The following is an 18,958-nucleotide window of genomic DNA, read 5'->3' as shown; positions in this document are numbered from 1 at the left end:
ATCAAAATGTTCTGACAAGTAATTATGTGGTTCAAAATATATATGGAACGCTGGGCTGTGTTTCCAGGGCAACAAAATGCTAGGTTTCATATTACTTTCTGCAATAATTAACCAAGTCATTTATATTTGCCTTCCAAATAATTCTGAAAATCGTTTCATTGGTGTGATAATAATGCTGATCAGAAACTGTTTTTTAAAAAAACAGCTACTTAGGCTGGGGATGTGGTTCAAGCAGTAGTGTGCTCACCTGGCATGCGTGGGGCGCTGGGTTCAATCCTCAGCACCACATAAAAAATGAAGATATTGTGTCCACCGAAAACTAAAAAATAAATATTAAAAAATTCTCTCTTTCTCTCTTTAAAAAAAAAAGAAAAAAAAAACCCAGCTACTATAGATTTGTTGGGGGGAAAATCCCTGAAAACTGAATTTGGATGCTATATTGCACTTTTGTACTATAAGAATACATTAAAAATAGGACATGAAAACTAAAATAAATATTTTTTAGCAGCACTAGCTCTGATAATCATACAATATTTCTGAGTATAGTGAGCTAATTGCTGATGTAATGTTTGTACCATGAAGGAGAACAAGGATTAGTCATCATTGTCCATCAATTCTTTCTTCTCAACTGTTCATTATCCAACTTTGAGCCACCAGCTGAAGACAAGTACAAAACAGAACTTTCATTTGCAGGCCAACTATAGTTTGCTGATAGTGGTGGCTATATTGCTATATTAAGCAGGGTTCTGATGCTGAGTTATCACTGCTGAATGAGTCTCAGGATCAAAGAGTAATGTCTGTCAAGCATATAGAGATCAACTGTGAAAGTACAAATGCAAGTTATAATCTCCTCTTTGCTTAAATCCTTTCCAGACAGTGAAGTCTAGCACATATACTTACATACGCACTACACTTTCTAACCTGAGAGGTATGTCATAATGATTAAAATGGTCTTGAACTCCCAGCTATGTATTTCCTAGCACGCTACGTGTGTTTTTAGGCAAATAACTTATTTTTTTTCCCTGATTCTTGGTTTTTCTACCTATAAAATCAGGAGAATAAGAATATACACAGAAAAGGCTGTGGCTACTCAATCAGTAACATATGTGTTCAGCACTAGATGACACTGCTGCTGTTGCTATGATCTCTGTTCAGTGAGGTTTTTTTGTGTATGTGAAGTTTGTTATCTTGTTTCATCTCCTCCTTCTAGAATATGCCATCAACAAATAAACCCAGAAAAATCATTCCTAAGCTTAGTCATAACAGTTCAGCAAACAATAAATACTCAGTATTTTCTGTGTACCCTGAACGCTAGAGTTAGAAAGAAAAACATGAAGACACTACTTCTGGACCACTGCTGGACACCCTATTAGAGGATAACCAAGGGTTATATGAAACACTCACACTAGAATAAGCTGTGATGAACCAGTCCTCCATAATGAATGGGAGTGACAGAAGCAAGGGAGCAGAGAGCTTCTTCTTGCAGATGGAAGGGAAAATTAACACTTTACAAGACTTTTCCCTAGAACAAAGTGGTGGGCCTTTACTCCTATTTTTGCTATCCTATAAGCACTGAATGGAACGTCTTTTTGGTTCAATTATTTTCATGACTGGTTAACTATATACCCAGAGGGGGGTGATAAACCCAAGAAAGATATTTCAGGGATTGAAAGATAGGCTCTGGTTTGTAATGCTTTGTTTAACAAAGCATCTCCCGTTGATATATCTCCTTGGGTTTTCCTCTCAGTAATCAAGTCAACTTTTAAAAAAACATTGGGCTACACAATCTTTGGAGGGCAGGTACTTTTCAGTATTTGAGAATTTCAGTGATGTTCATAGCAGTAATATCAACTCATAATGGGTCAATGACCTAATTATAACACCTAAAAGCCATAAAACTCTTGGAAGAAAAAAATGGGGTAAATCTCCACAACATGGGATTTAGCAATCGATTTGTAGCTATGACATCAAAAACATGAGGAAAAACAAAAACAGATAAATTGAAATTCATCAAAATTAAAAATGTTCATGTGCTAAAAGACATTATGAAAAAAGCACAGGACAACCTATAGGATAAATGCAGGTTGAAAATATTCACATATTGTGGATCTGATAAGTGTCTAGTATGTAGAATTTATAAAGAATTCTTACAACAACAACAAAAAGATAAACAACACAATTGGAAAATGCCAACAGACTTTAATAGATACTTCTTAAAAGAAGATATAAAAATGGCCAGCGAACACCTGAAAAGATTCTCAACATCGTTAGTCATCAGGGAAATGCAAATCAAAACTACAATAAGATACTATTTCACACCAACAAGGTAGGACAACTGTTATTAAAAAGCAGAAATGTTAGTAAGGATATGGAAAAGCTGGAACACTTACATATTGCTAGTGTAAAAGTAATATGGTTCAGTTGCTATGTAGAAAAAAATTTGATAGTTCCTAAAACAGCTAAACATAGAATCACCATATAATTCAGCAATTCTATTCCTAGGTATACGCCCCCTAAAATTAAAAACAGGTTATCAAATACATGTACACATATGTTTATAGCAGCACTGTTCACAAAAGCCAAAGGTAGAAACAAGCCAAGTGTTCATCAGCAGATACAAATTGTAATATATACACACAATGGAATATTATTCAGCCAAAAAAGGGAATAAAGTATTGATATATGATATAATGTGAATAAACTTTGAAAACATTATGCTAAAAGAAGCCAGACACAAAAAGTCACATATTGTCTGATATAATTTATTTGAAAATCCAGAATAGCTAAAACCATAGAAACAGAGAGAAGACTAAAGTTGCCAAGGGCTAGTGAAGAATAATTCCTGTACTTGACTTTGGCCAAAAGGAGAAATGCAATTAGAAATGATTGCTTAAGGTACAAGCTTTCCTTTTAGGGTGATGAAAATATGTTCAAACCAGACAGAGGTAGTTACTGCACTGTGATAATCAATAACAATGGACTGTTCCTTTAAAAATGGTCAATTTTACTAAAAAGAGAAAAGAAAGAAAAAAAGAACAGCATTATAGGTTGACTTGTGTTCTCCCAAAAGATGTGCTGCAATTCTAACCTTCAGTACATGTGAAAGTGACTTTATCTGGAAATAAGTTTTTTTGAGGACATATTCAAGTTAGGCTGAGGTTGTTAGGAGATGTCCATTCCATTACAACTGGTGTCCTTAGAAGAAAATAAAGGACACTTGGCACACAAAAACACATACACACACACAGAGAACGTCACATGACAGGGACAGGGAAGAGGTGATGAATCTTCAAGCCAAGAAATGCTGAGGATGGTTGGTGATGCTAGATGCTGACTGGAAGGCATGGAACAGATTCTGCCCTAGACTCTGGGAGCACGGCCACAATGACACCTTGACTTCAGACTTTTGGCCCAAACTCAGAGAATGAATTCCTGTTATTTTAAGCTCCCCAGTTTGTGGTACTTTGTTTTGGCAGCTGTGGAAAATTAATACACAATGGAAAAAACACAGTAGGCAGTAGGCTTAGAGCAAGAAGTAAGTGTGAGAGGCCCATGAAGCAACTCGAGAGCATGGGGAATGCTCGGACAGGAAATTCAGAGAACATCTATGGGAGGAACTGGAGAAAATCATTCAATTTTGCAAAAATGGCAACAAGATTTCATGAAAGAAGAGTGGCAGATATTCTTTTGTTTATTTAACAGATAATCATGGAATTTTCTTTTGACTATAGGTATTTGAAGGCCCTATGTAAATGATGAGGTTTTATCAGACAAGGTTTCCTCCAAGTGCTGATAATCTCAGTTTGATAATATCACAAAGCAAGATCACATGGGACCAATGTAACCTGAGTGATGCAAATTAAATGCTACCATGGTGCAAATCAGGGTTCTTGCTGGCTAGCATGATCTAAAATGGTGTCATGGAGTCTGGGCACTTAAGATTTGGCAGACTTTAAAAAGGAAAGGAATGAATCGCCATAGGCAGAGCACTGCTAGTTATAGAGGAAATATAATTAATATTTGTTGAGCAATACTGAATGATTCAGGAAAGATAATTCCATAAATGTAGGGTTTATGTTAGGGATTAGTGATATCTGGCTAGAAAAGTAGGTTGGAACCAAATTATATAAACAGTCTGGGCTATTCCTGAAATATGTGGCATCAAGAATAGGACTGTGCCTTGGGGGCTGGGAAGATTAGATAATCATTTTATTCCTCTTATAACTTCTAATCTAGAAAATGACAGTGGATCTACAGATGACTGTTATAACATGAGTCACACAGCTTTATCACCTCAATAAAGAAAGTTTACTTTGACAGATGTCTCCCAGAGTTATAAAATAAGTGAAGGATGATGTTCACATCTCTGTTTTACAATTGGGAACTGCAAATTCAAGAAGCTATGAATTTAGCTTGTAAAATACAAGCAATATCTTGGGTTTTAATTGCAACAGGAATCTGGTTCTGTTAGGAAAATCAAGAACATGACTTCAAGGAGATCTATGACACTAAAAAATTTAACTAAAGTAGGATAACTTATTTTAAACCAATGATTAATGTACTAAAATGAAAGCAAGACTCTTAATTTGAATTTTGTTAATGATTTTTTTTCTCTTCTTTGAAGGTGATATAAACAAAATCTGAATACAGATGTTAGAAACAGAAATAGAAAATAGGTTAGAGTTTGACCTAGGTAAGCTACCCCATAGGACAGAGAAGGGGAAGGTACGAGTATGTGGAGGTACAACATGTCTTGGTGGAGCAGATAAGAAATGAACCAAAGATGGCAGAGTATTAACAGTACAGAAAAGGGTGAGAAATCAAGAGAGTATGCATATCCAGCTATGAAGCAGTTTGTTTTGGTAAAAAAAAAAAAAAAAAAAAAATTGGATCTAAAAAGTGAAATACCCACACTGCCACACTGCCCGCTCCTCCTAACACACCTTCCTTGCCTGACTGATTCTAAATATGGTAAGGAAGTAGTACCCGTGTCTGTTTGCAAGGATCACTAGAAGAGAGTACACATGACTGCCTACCTCCTAACCCCAGGAAAGAAGGTAATGTAGTGCTGTGTGCTCTTCCACATTCTAGTATCTGTTGTTGGCCCAGTTCCTAGCTACAGGCAGAAAAATGACGAGGAAAGTGTTTTTAAACTACAGGGGGAGCAACAGATGGAGCCAGAAATGTGTTAACGCTAGGTTCATGAATCTTTTCTCACCATAGAAAACGTGCTGAATCTTATGGCTAAAGGGTCCCCAAGCCTTCCCAAAGTGAGGCTCAGGGCTTCAGAGAAAGCTATCCAGAGAGCAGTGCCCTTTATATCTGGAGCTCTCTTTAATCTTTCCAGAGTACTTCTACATGTAAGAGGCAAGTGGCTCCAACACCATTTTCTATATTTAGTTTAAAGATGAGAAAGAAATCAGGGGGCTAAGTAACCTGACAAGATAAGACTATGCCTAAAATATGTATCTTTATTTTCTCTTTAAATAGATTAAAAGACTGTATGAACAAAGGAAGACAATGTGTACACAGTCAGGATTTTGAATATTAATTTGCTTATAAACTTAATTCCACCATTTATTTAATAGATGGAAAAAAAAGCAAAATTAAAAAAAAGCCTGCAGTCAAAATCAAATTGACTGTTGCCAAAGATGCAGATACCAAAACAGATTAAAAAACAATCTGTACTATCTTACCATAATAAGATATGAAGATCCTAAAAAATAAAATGTGCTCCAACATTGCTTTCCAAATAAATATCCAGAGAACGAAAATCTCTACAAAATACTTAGTTCCAAAGATCTGAAAGTAGAGCAGAAATGATCACTATCTGCAGAGAAAGGTAATACATAGAAATGGAAAAAGGAGAGAGGAAAAAAATTTTTAGAGACCAAAACTACTCTCATGCTGGACACGGTGGCACACACTTGTAATCCCAGCGGCTCAGGAGGCTGGGACAGGAGAATCACAAGTTCAAAGCCAGCCTCAGCAATAGCAAAGCACTAAGCAACTGAGTGAGACCCTATATGACCCTGTGGCTCAGTGGTTGAGCGGCCCTAGGTCCTATCACTGGTACCCCCGACCCCCCAAAAAACTACTCTCACCACGTGTGAGGCACTGGGTTCAATTCTCATAAACAAACAAATAAATGAATACACACACACAAAATTATCCTCACCATGACTCCCAACTGCTACAAATGTGTGTCAAGACCAGTTTCAATAACTTCCCTACTTTGTTTCAAACCTATATTCTGTCCAGAGTTGAAAGCTAACTTTCCTTGTATGGTGGGGAAAGAGTATCCTTTAAAAAATCACAAAATAAGAATATGGTTTGTGTATTATTATATTGTATTACAGTTAAGTGTTCTGATTTGAATCATTGTATAGTTGTTAGGAAAGCAAATGTCTAAATAAAAGGTCAAACAATGAGTATTAACAACTAATACTCATGCAAATTGAATGTTTATCAGTAACAAGGTCATCTTTCTGTGTCTGGAACCTGTCAAAAAGCAGCATGTGCCAGCCATCTGTTGCTCTCCATCATTTGTTGCAGGACTGGAGAACATTATATACAGGCTCATACTAGGAGACAAAATGGCCATCCAAGGGGGCCTCCCCCTCTAGCTCCGAGCTGAAAAATCAAATAGTTGAGGAGATAGTTTAAGTTTTAGTCTTTTACTTTTTTCCTTCTAAAACAAACAAAAGAGTAAGGTTGGATAAAATGATACACTGGGATTCCTACCCTTCTCCCTGGCCACATTTCAAGGACAGGGAAAGGTTGGCAATCTGGGGCTTACGGGTCTTTTTGAACAGCCCATGGGCTAAGTTTTACATTTTAAGAGTTTTATAGAGAAGAGACTCCTAAGAGGCCTGAGAAAACTATCCTTAGAAATGCCTACCTGCAAGGCTGGCTTTTGACTAGTGTCTAGAAATTTGGATTTCAGGAGGGTTTTCACTATTCTTTAAAACTAAGAGTGGTTCATTATACATAAACTGTGTGAGCAATGTGGTTTAGGCCAAACACTATCTCCTTCTGGGAGTCGGGAGAGAGAACTCCTAGAAGCTCTCGGTTGGTTTCCTTCATCTTTTGCTTTTGCTGATTCTGCTTTGTATCCTTGTGCTTAGCCTTGAGTACAAGCACAGGCCATGACCCGTGAGTCCACTGAGCAAATTACTGAACCTGAGGATGATACTGGGGACTCTGGATGCAGACTAGGGGAAAAGATAGTAATAACTGCAACATAAACTGGATGTGGCCTGCAAAGCCCAAATTATTGACTATCTGGCCCTTTATAGAAAAAGCTGGTCAACGCTGGCATAAATGAAAATTGATGGGCAAGGGTTTGTGGGAAGTTGTTGAGGCAGGCAATGAGTACATGAGTGGACATATTATTTTGTCTCCTATTTTTTAAAAAATGTTTCAAGTTTTCTATAATTAAATATTTTAAGTAAAGATAAATCATAAAAATCATTTGAAACTGAATATCTGGTGATGATCATTCACCTGGAAGGTACCCTGTCCTTAACTGACTATCTCACAGTAGAACAGTTTTGGGGTAGTTTTCTATCCCAAGCATACTACCCGTTGTTCTTGCCAAGGGGACTCTAACCCAAGTCATTGGTCTCACCTCAGGACTTTTTCAAGGAAGTGAGAAAGAATTAGCCTCTAGTATGTTCAAGTAAAAAATTTTAAACAAATGTGAAAAGTGGTTTTGCCCCTTGTGGTAAGAAAAGAGATTAATCACTATAAAGCATTATAGGTAGGCATTCAGATACTATACAAAAAGGAATAGCCATGCAGCTGACCACTTGTCTTCATCGTATTCTAAAAGCTGTCACACCTATTTCAGATCTTTCATTTTTTAAAAAGAATTAAAACATAGATACAGCAATGCCTCTTTCTCTGTCTCTCCATATATATATATCTTGATTCTACTCTTACTCCAACCCCCATCTTCATATCTAAATACTATCCTGAATTTGTGGTTTACCATTTTTGAGTAGGCTTTTATACTCTTCATATTACACACATAACCATAAAACTGCAATATTTTGGCATATTTTTAAACTATATAAATGGTATCAAACATTTGAAAGATACCTCATCATGCTTTCTTTACTTACCCTGTTTCTGAGTTAATCATTCTTGTTCATGCTACATGGTATTCCACTGTACAAGACTATGGCAGTCTTTTTCTACTGAAGAAAGTTTAAGGTGTTCCAATTTTTTTACTATGATGAACCACACCACAATGAATATTCGTATAATTTAATCCTTACTCATGCCCAAGTTGTTTTAAGGCAGAACCTTTTGGGAGAAGAATGCTGTAGAGGACCATGCCCATCCTCACTTTTAATTCACACTGCCAAATGACTCTTCAAGGTGGTTTTACAACTTAAAACTGCTACTAGTAGCAAGTCAGAATACCTGTTGCTTCTTTTGCCACAATTATTGCTGTTAAACCTTTCATTTTTACATTTCATAATATAAAAATAGTTATCACTTTAATCTGTGACTTATCTGATTACTAATTAGAGTGAAGATCTTTTTGTATGTTTGTAGATATTTGGGGTTTTTATTATGTGAACTGCTATTTATGTACCCTATCCATTTTCTAATGGATTATCCTCTTAGAGATCTATAGATGTGTTCTGAATACTAATCTTTGCCAGGTATATGTGTTATAAATCATTTCATTATCTTTCAATTTTGTTAATGGTGTAGATTGTGGTATAGAACTTTTATATTTTAATGTACTAAAATTCATCAATCTTTGATCTTTTTTTTTTTTGCATAATGTTCAAAAAAATCTTTCACTGCCACAACATCATACCACTATTACTATTCTCCTACATTTTCCTTCTAAAAGTTTAAGTTTTGCTTTTCCCACTTAGGATTTTTAATCTACTTTTAAAAGTGTACATGTTTTGAGGTAGGAATGAATACTTTTTTTGCCATATAAATATAATCAATTGTACAAGTAGCATTCATTAAGTAATCCATTCTTTCCACTTTGATGTATAAAACATCTCAAGCTTCTACATCTGAATAGATCTACTTCTGGAGTCTCTCCATTTCTGTTCCACTGGTTTGTTTTTCTACATCTAAGTCAATATCTCATTTTTTATTCATAATAGCATTGTAGTAAGTCTTGCCATCTATCTGGTGGACCAATATCATTTTACTTAGTCTACTGAGTCTTAGTTATTCTTGGCCCTCTATTTTTTCATTTGAATTCTAGGACCATCTTCCCAGGTCCCCCCCCCAAAAAAAAGTGTCAAAATTTTGGGTAAAACTGCATTGAAATTATAGGTGAAATCTGAAAGTTACTGTCAAATAGTTTTAAACAAATAAAATGGAAAGATACAGAAAAAGTCTGGCAGGAAACATACTAAGAGCCAATTTCTCTCTTATAAGATTAAAAAGTAATTATGTTTTTCATAAGAAGTCATTTTTAAAATGTGGAAAAATTTATATTTCTCCTTAGCGGGCAAGGCTATTGTAGCCCAGTCTTCCATATAGCAGTGGACTCCACAAATAGACTCTTAGTCAGTTTCTAAAACTGGGGGAAAAATACAATAAGTAGTCAGAAAGACTGACAACATTAAACATCATCAACCATTTTGAGCTGTTCTTGTGCATTTGATATATCAAAGCTAAAATCACAGGAAGTCCCTCAATTTCCATTTCAACTCTTAAAATGCTCCAAGACTTAAAAATTCACCTTTAAAAAAAATCTAATCTGTACTTGGATTACCCACTCAATAAAATCTTATCAGAGATCAATTTTGGTGCAGGTTTTTCCTAATTGAGAATCACTTCAGGCTTCTTTTCTTCCTTTTTCCAGACAGTAGGCAGACGACTCTCTGCTGCCCCCTTCTGGTGTGTGGCTGCTGTAAGCCTAACAATATGGGCAGCTATTTGTGTGAGCTTTGCATGGATGTCTCTCAGGGTTAGGAAGCTTGCCCACAAACCTTTTGAACTACCAGTGTTCGCAGGCATCTTTTCCCCCCAATTTCTGAGCCCTGATGACTCTTGAACTTTGATGCCCGTACAGTGGGAATGGTGAAGATGGTTGGGATAAAAACCTAAATTCAGGGGTGGGGTCATGGCTCAGTTGTAGAACACTTGCCTACATTTGTGAGGCACTGGGTTCGATTCTCAGCACCACATAAAAAATAAACAAATAAAATAAAGGTATTGTGCCTATCTATAACTAATACAAACATTAAAAAAACCCTAAATTCAAATTTAAATATATTTTCTTTAAACAGAAAAGTAAAGAAATGTCAAAATCTAGCACAGCCAGAATTAAAGCCAAAATTTATTGAGCACTGAACTTTTTGGTCCCAAGACTGTTCTAAAAAACTTTAAAAGATATCCTCTAAGTCTCCCAACTACCCTAAGGAACAAGTTTTTTTTACAAGTTTTTTTTTCTTTTTCTTTTTAATTGTAGATGGACACAATACCTTTTTTTACTTTTATATGGTGCTGAGGATGGAACCCAGTGCCCTCCACATGCAAGGCAAGCGCTCTACCACTGAGCTATAGCCCCAGCCCAGCCCCAGCAGGAACAGTTTAAATTTCCATTTTTATGAGTGAGGGAACAAGAAGAGAGGCTGTTAAGTAACTAAATCATACAGCCAAAGGACAGCAGGTCGGATACTCAGATCCAGAGACTAATTCCAAAGTCCATGTTCTTATCTACTCTACTGCGCTCAAGTAAGGAAAGTGAAAAACTATCTTTTTGGTTATTGAGAAGACAAAACTGAGCAAACATCCCAAATAACTAAAATAAAATTTCAAAAAGGTCAAAGATTACATTCAAATGCTGAAAATCAGGGTAAATTTATAGATACTGCAGACTTTGGACAGACCTTAAAACACAGGTAGTATTCCGCCAGCAAGAGACGGGAGTGAAGACCACTGGCCAAGATAAGAAAGCACAGGGCACGTTCAGAGAACAGCGGGCCATCTTGGCTGAGTCTGACAGCACAGTGTAAGAATGCCACCCAGAACTCTTATTACCTGAGATCAATGCAGTAAATAGAAAACTACAGTAACCTACATGGGTGAGATCCACAGAGTTCTCATTTTAACAAATAATTCTAGCATTCTGCCTATTAAGACTCTGCCAGGGCTTTTACCAATGATGACTACCTTCTGATCTGAGTTTCACCTTTTGGCAGCATCCACCCCTGAGCTGTGGAACAGTCAGTGCATAATAAATGTGCTTTTCGTGTGCTAAAATGGTCTGCAGTTGGAAGACCTGGTTTTAAGTCCCAGCCCTGCCTATTACTAGCTATAAAATGGTGCCACCATTTGTCTTAAGAAATCAGCATTGCTATTAAAAAGAACAGAATAGACCTCAAGATATAAAATCTGCCTGGTCAAAACAAATATAACTGGAAATCTATCATGAAAATAATGATAGCAGCCAAGATCGCTAAAGAGAATTCATATCAAACATGTCTAGCTCCTCAAATGTTTTCTTGCCCAGACACACAGCATCTGGAAACACTCAGGAATAGATTTGCCGTTGGCCTCAAAAATCATGATGCAATCAACTGAAACTTCCATTCCCACAAATCCCTCCTTGAAGCTTCTGTTTATCTACTCAGCTCGCCCTTAAACATTGCCCCAGCTCCTGCAGAGATATCTTTAATATCTTCAAATCAAACTGCCTTACATGCAAAACACTATTGGAGTGTGGTTTATAGAATAAACAGAAGACTACATTTCAATCATGCCTTTCTATCTGCCCTATAGCTATAACTCCTGGTACTCTAATTATGACTTTATAATTATGAAAATCGATAATTTTTTCACTGAGGGACTTTATGCTGTGGAACAGGAAATAACTTTTTATATAAAATGTTAGTGTTTTTTTTAAAGGTTGAATCCTCAAAGGCTTCTGTAATTATTAGAACAGACTTTAGCCCTTTCCTTTAAATCCCATGTACATGCAAGCATCAAAATCACGTCCTTTGTGGGTCTTTTGGAGACACACAACAGGAAAATCTCAAGTACATACAGTATAAAAATTAGTTTCCTGGAAAATAAGTGTGAAAACCCAATTTTACATATCACAAAACTTACCAAAGATGTTTACAAATAAGATAGAAAGTGAAGACTGCTGCCAAAATTCAGAAAAGGTTAAGAAGTTTCCCTATTTTTTTCTATTGTCCAATTTTATATCTTTTAGTTTTTCTTTTGATATTCACAGTTAAAGAAGTTGAAACTTCAATTCCACTGTTTACATGAATAAAGTTCATGAGAAACTAAACAAACCAGAACCTCATGTGTTTCAATTTGAGGCTTCTGATGATAAAATCTGAGTTTTATCTCACTCAGTGACACTGAGAAACAGAATTTTAGATAAGGAATGTGCCTTGGGAGGCATCTCAGATCATTCATCTAGGAAACTGATGTCCAGAGAGTCAGCTTAACCAGTTCCAAGTTATAAGATAAAAGTGGGTACTAACTTGGTCCTAAAATCCAGGTCACTTCTTTCCTACCATTCTAACTACAAAGCAGTCTTTTCAGTGCTTTTCTTCCTCCCAGGAAAATGCATTTTTATTGCTGATTCTTTATGTTAAGTTTAATTAATTCTATATCACTTTGTTATGAAGTACTAGAGACTTATCCAGTCTCTACCTTCTGGTTTATTACTAAGACTGCCTTAGTAAAAAGTACTGGTACAAGTCAGGGGCAGTGGCGCATTCTTATAATCCCAGGGATTCAGGCAGCTGAGACAGGAGGATTTCGGCTTCAAGGTCAGCCTCAGCAACTTAGCAAGGCCCTAAGCAACTTAAGAAGACCCTGTTTCTAAATAACTATAAAAAAGGCTGGGGATGTGGCTCAGTGGCTAAGCACCCCTGGGTTCAATCCCTAGTACAACAAAGAAAGAAATAAAACAACAAAACAAAACCGCAAACAAACAAACAAAAAACTAGCATAAAAGAGACACCAGTCTAGCTGATGAGCCTTGAAGTAAGATCTTCATTTACAGCTGTTAGGACTCGTCACATGGCTTTAAGGAAATCTCTTAGTCTATCCAAGCCTCAATTTCACAGATTCTGAAAGCTGGCAGGACTTCAGAAGTCGCTTAGTCTAAAATTGTCTAGCTGGTGCCAGCACACCAGGAAGACCTAATGGGTATGTTTTTGCAGTTGTTCTTTCTCCAAAGGTCTTTGGCCAGTTCCTTTCAAATAGTCCAATATGGTCAGTAGGCATAAAATATGTTTTATCAAATTTAGAAACAAGTGTATGTACAATGAAAAGGCAAGTAAAACCCCAGCCTTTTGCTGCCTTCTAAATCTGTTTTCAATTCAATACTTCTAGCAATGTACTAGTTATTTTCCCATTAAATCAGGGTTAATTTTTCAGTTCAGTGTTGACCCTCCTTGTTTTCTATTTTTACACTCAACCTGTCATTAATCCTATTGATTGATTTTTCTCCCCTTCCATGTACAATACTAGTCTTTCTTCATCTCCACTGCCAACTACCACAAGACAGGTCTTTTATCACTATATGCATAGGCAATTAATTTCCTTCCACGTTTCTATCTTTCAGTAAAAAATTTTACTCTGCTATTAGTCTTCCTGGAATACCTTTATTATAACATTTACTTCTCAAGAATTTAGTAATGACTAATTATATCAAGGATCTTTAAAGAGCATTTCTTGAATAAGTTATAGATACCAATAATATAAAATTCAAAGGGTACAAGAGAGAATTCAGGAAAAAGCCACCCAGGTCTCTTCCCCAAAAGAGATCGATGTTACAAGTTTTATGTGAATGTGTGTATTACTCCAAAACATTCTATGTATACACACACACACGTGTACACACACACACACACACACACACACGCACACCTATCAAAGCACACATATTACACATACAAACAAACCTACAGTGGTTATATAACACACAAAATCCTTCGCTGTTGCTTTCCACTTAATATATTTTACAACTTATTCCTTTTGAAATACAAATACAAATTCTTCATTCTTTTCAATCACTCAGTTTTATACCGTATAGCTATAGAACAATTAATTTAACGCTAACAGGCCTCTATTGATCAACATACAGTTTTACTTTTCAAAATGGGTATTATTTCACATATATGAATGTATATCAGTAGGTTAGATAGCTGGAAGTAGAATTATTGAGTCAAAAGGGCATAAGTATTTGCAACTTTAAAAATGTTGCCTAAGTCCTCTCTACACATACAATAGCAGTTGATATATCTCCTAGCCAGGAGTGATGATGACAGATTTAAAACTCTCCCTGCTCTCTTCCAGCATTCTATTCCTCCCACAATTTGTCTACCTTATTTCTCATTACACCCTAAAAGGCCTTACTCCTCCTAATTAGGACAGTCCCCACAAGGCCAGTTCTCATCTCCTCTTCTAACTTCACCTATCCTGCTTGCTTCATTTTGATCACCTGCTCCTATTTCCTCTGAGCATCACTCTTCAAGGCTATCTCAAGTTCTACCTCTTTCATGTCTGCTTGCTGAGAACACTGATCCCTCTTCTGGCCTGTCCAAAGCACGTTTTCTTCTAAACATAAATCCTGTTATATAAATATAGTCAATTTACCTACTTAGTATATCCTGGACTTAAGTTGATTTTGAATTGTCCCACTTTTGTAGTTATCCCCACTTTCGATTACAATGTAATCTTTCGATTACAATGAGTATAACATACCCTTTCTTTGAATATAACACCATTTAGTGAATTAAAAAAATAATCTTAAACGTTCCATTGGCTTTGGAACTTCCATTACAAACAGAACCAAGTATCACTTGTCTTCTAGACATGGTATCTCTCCTTGAATACTTCTATATCAAATCCTATCAGAGAGCAGCTTAAATTTGCTTTCCACAGAAAAAGAATGCCTAGTGATTCTCAAAATCAATCTCTCCTTTCATATTCCCTATAATCTTCCTTTTTGTCCATTCTTAATTCAAAACACATAAGACATTTGATACATATTTCTTGAATTGATATAGTTTCTGCCATCTCTACATTTAACAATGCATGTGTGTGTATATATATATATATATATATATATACATAAGTATGCATGTGTACATATGTACACATACACTTGTATACAAAAGGAATGGAAAGGACCTAAATCACCCAAAACAACTTGAAAAAGAGCCAAGCTGGAGGACTGCTTGATTTTAAGAAATTTAAAAATTATGGCCATTAAGACATGTTGTATTTGCATCAAGACAAAGAACAGAATAGACATCAACGGAACAAAAGAGTCCAGAAACAGACTCTGTCATATATGAACAAGTGATTACCAACAAGGTACAAAGGCAATTTAAAAAGTCTTAATAAATGGCCTTGACACAATTAGGCATCCTTATGCCAAAAAATTAATTTTGACCCTCACCTCAAACCATACACAAAAAAATAACTCATAATGGACCATAGATTTTACTATACAATGTAAAACTACAAAACTTCTAAAAAAATTTAGAAGAAAAATATCTGTGGTGTTGGTTTGTGAAAAGTTCTTAGATAATACCAAATGCACAATCCATAAAATGAAAAATTGATGAGTTGGACTTCCACCAAAAATAAAAACCACTCTTTGAAAAACACTGCTCAGTGAATGAAAACACGAGACCATGAGAAAAAGAATTCCCAAAACTCAATAACAAGAAATAAGCATCTTAATCTAAAAAATGGGCAAAAGATTTGAATACTCTGCCAAAGGAGATAGCATTAGTCATTAGACAATTACAAATTAAAACCAAAATGAGATACAAATAAATACACACTGATATGGCTAAATATATTGGCAAAAATGTTGAGAAATTGGAACTGCTTCTGGGATTGAAAATTGAAACCATTTTGGAAAACAATTCAGTAGATTCTTTAAAAGTTAAATATATCTACCATATGCTTCAACCATTCCACTCCTACATATTTATCCCACAGAAACAAAAGCATACATCTATACAAAGTTGTAAATATGGGTGTTCTCAGCAGCATGGACTACTACGGACTGTTAATACAGAAGACTCCAGAGGTACCTAGGGGTCACACCAGAAAAATAAAAAAGGAGTAATCACTCTGGAAAAATCAGTGGGTATGTCTGAACCAGAGCTAGGAAAACCGCTTGAAGGTTCACCCCTACACCCCTCCTATAAGCAGACTCCAGACTGAAATAAATGACAAGTACAGGGTCTGAAGTAGTAGAGGCAGAGGGTTCTCATTTTTCTACCAACTCCCCTGGGTTTTTGGCAATGCATGAGCTATGTCCCTGACAATTGCTGTTGTCTAATCAGAGCCATTAACAATAACTTTCTATCTCCCAGGCTGTGGTAAGGATCAGCAAACAAGAACTAACCAAAGCACTTATAAAAAAGGGTTGTTTTCCTTCCTTTAGGCTTCTACTCTTTTCTTAAACAAAATGCTTAAGCAAAATGAGACCTGGATATATTCTAATAGAAAATTTTAATGTTGTCTTTTAATACTGTAAAGCACAATCTCTGTGCCCTCAAAGGAAAATTAGTACTGTACAAACTTGTACGCGTTCCTTCTTAATGAACTCCCACCTTCTTCTCTCTTACAGGCAGAAATAGATTCTTACAACACAGGCCTGGGGTGGTACCCTTGCCTTCCAAGGAACCATCAGGGTATTTTTGCTTATTGAAAAATGAAGCTATTTTGATCCTTCCTTTGCAGGCTGGCTGCCAACCCAGGACCTGGAGACACGCAGGCTGCCATCTGCCTCACCCCAGCTGTTCCTGACCTGCCATCCGTCTCCAACCAGGGACGCCTGGTATCTGCCAGGTCAGCTAAGCAACTGATGAAAGATGCTTGAGGCCAAAGTACAGTGTGGATGAATGTGTTGGCAGCACACAGCCTGCCACGCAACTGAGACTTCCTCTCATTTCTGGGTGGCATGCCACTCTCCGTGACAACATAGGGAACTGCACTCTGAGAAAAGCACAGCTTCCCCTGGAGCGTTGCAACAATCTTTTCTTATTGTATGACAAGTAAATCAACAATCTCCACATCTTTGCTGAAAAACAAAAGGCTACTTCAAAGAGTATTAAGTTCTCAATAAAGAGAGAATGTTATATACATCGGAAATTTCTATCACTTATCTTTCAGGAATGACCATTATGTTGCAGATTAAATGATCAGATCTGATTACTGATGCTCTAATAGTAACAGGAACAAGTTTAATTTCATGCATCCGTAAACTACCATTGTCCCAAAATGATTCAAAAGCCTAAATAAACCTTTAAAAAGGCAATTTGCAAACATTCTCAGTGAGGAGGATAGCAAATGTAAAGGAGGAATTTTTATGGCTTGAGTTTGCATTCCATTAGCGTGGTAATCAAATCCTAATATAGGAATTGTTACAGTTTGTTATAACCATAAAAATAATGGCTTTTACTGATGGCACAATATTCCCAATGACATGCAGTTTTACCTTCTGAAAATGGAGGCCAGAGCCTGTCTCCCACTCACTTGTCACTATGTAGACAAGGTACAGGGATGGAGCTGAGCTCAGAACTACAAACTAGTGGCCCATAAAAGATGTTCTCCACAAAATGGTAAAAGGAAGTTCCCATTATATGAAATTCTACATATAAGCTCACTGTAAAATAACATTGACCCCCACATAGATAGGCACCCAAAGGAGGAAAAGCTAAGACTATGGTTCTTGAGGAACAAACAACAATACCACACAGACTACAAGAAATACAAGGGATTTCTTTTATCCTGTAATTCTGATTTCTTCTTGCTCCACACTTTATGTTAAGGTCTCTCTGGAATCCCTTCTGCCTCGGTCTTCTTTAAAGAAATTATAGCTCCACCTAGGTTCCTTCATGATAAAACCTTGCACTAAGAAAACACTGCAATGTTTTTACAGAATTGCCCCACTAATTGTACATGGTCCCCTTCTTTGCTCAGGGCAGGCAGTGGCTGACTGACATTCACAGCCTCTACAGATGGCATATGCAATCTATATGTTTCAGATATGTGCAATCCAAGATATGTGAAACAAATGTAATAAGCGATATTAAAAATGATTTTTATTGGTGAGAAAGGTTTGCCTTGGTAAATAAAGATGCTGATCTAATTCTTAAGAATGCTGTAAATTACAGTAAAGCAAAGGTAGGAAGCCCTATTTTCTTTCAGATGCCAATGAGAAGGCAAGTGGGGAGAAAATAAAAATCCTTCACCTAGAAAGAAAATGTTTTACTTGACTGTTTTTAAAATCAACATAAGACATTTTTAAACAAATCTCTTATTAAATAAAACAAATGCAATCAACTTCTTATATCCCACCAATCAGATGACCAGTCAGTTCTGTCAGTGACCTGTCGTCTTAGCTTTCTCATGACCCAGAACCTTCTCTACTGCTGCTTTTGCTGCTGGGAAGCAGCCTGGCTTCTTACATCACCCCCACACTGCAATAAAGCAGACCCGTTTTTGCCCCTGCCTAGCCCAGCCCTGATCTCCTGAAGACAGTGTCTCTGGGCCTTCTTCTCCCACCCCACACCTTCTTCCCACTCCTTTGGGGAAACTCAGGTGACTGGCTGTATCTAAATTTTCATTTGGAAGATAGAACACTTCTCAGTCACATGCTTGTCTTCCCCTATAAGGTCCAGATGAAAATATACAAAAAAATCTTTGTATGAAAAGAAAACAAAGACCTACAATACCTTAAAAGGCCCAGGGAAAGAAGTAGGAATAGGCAAAGGAACCTGTTTTCAAATAGGAGCTCCCAGTAAGATCCTTGACATTTTTGTGTGTCTAAAACCCTCTGGCAATCTGGGAAGCCTAAGGATCCATTCTCAGAATTGGCTTCTCACAACTGAACCCAATTATATCGAGGTACAATCATCAAGATATTGAGAAATTCTCAAGATAAGGTAACATATGTGCTGCTTCATTAATGCAT

General features: G+C 36.5%; 1 protein-coding gene across 1 annotated transcript in view; it reads right to left on the bottom strand.

The window, feature by feature from the left end:
• Positions 1 to 18,958, bottom strand: part of Mrps27 (mitochondrial ribosomal protein S27) — a 90,315-nt gene that overhangs the window by 41,688 nt on the left and 29,669 nt on the right. The gene's annotated exons all lie outside the window — the stretch shown is intronic.

This window comes from Urocitellus parryii, chromosome 1 (assembly GCF_045843805.1).
Source record: "Urocitellus parryii isolate mUroPar1 chromosome 1, mUroPar1.hap1, whole genome shotgun sequence".
NCBI classification, from domain to species: Eukaryota; Metazoa; Chordata; class Mammalia; order Rodentia; family Sciuridae; genus Urocitellus; species Urocitellus parryii.
Note: the sequence above shows the minus strand (reverse complement) of the source record. Positions and strands in the feature narration are given on the sequence as shown.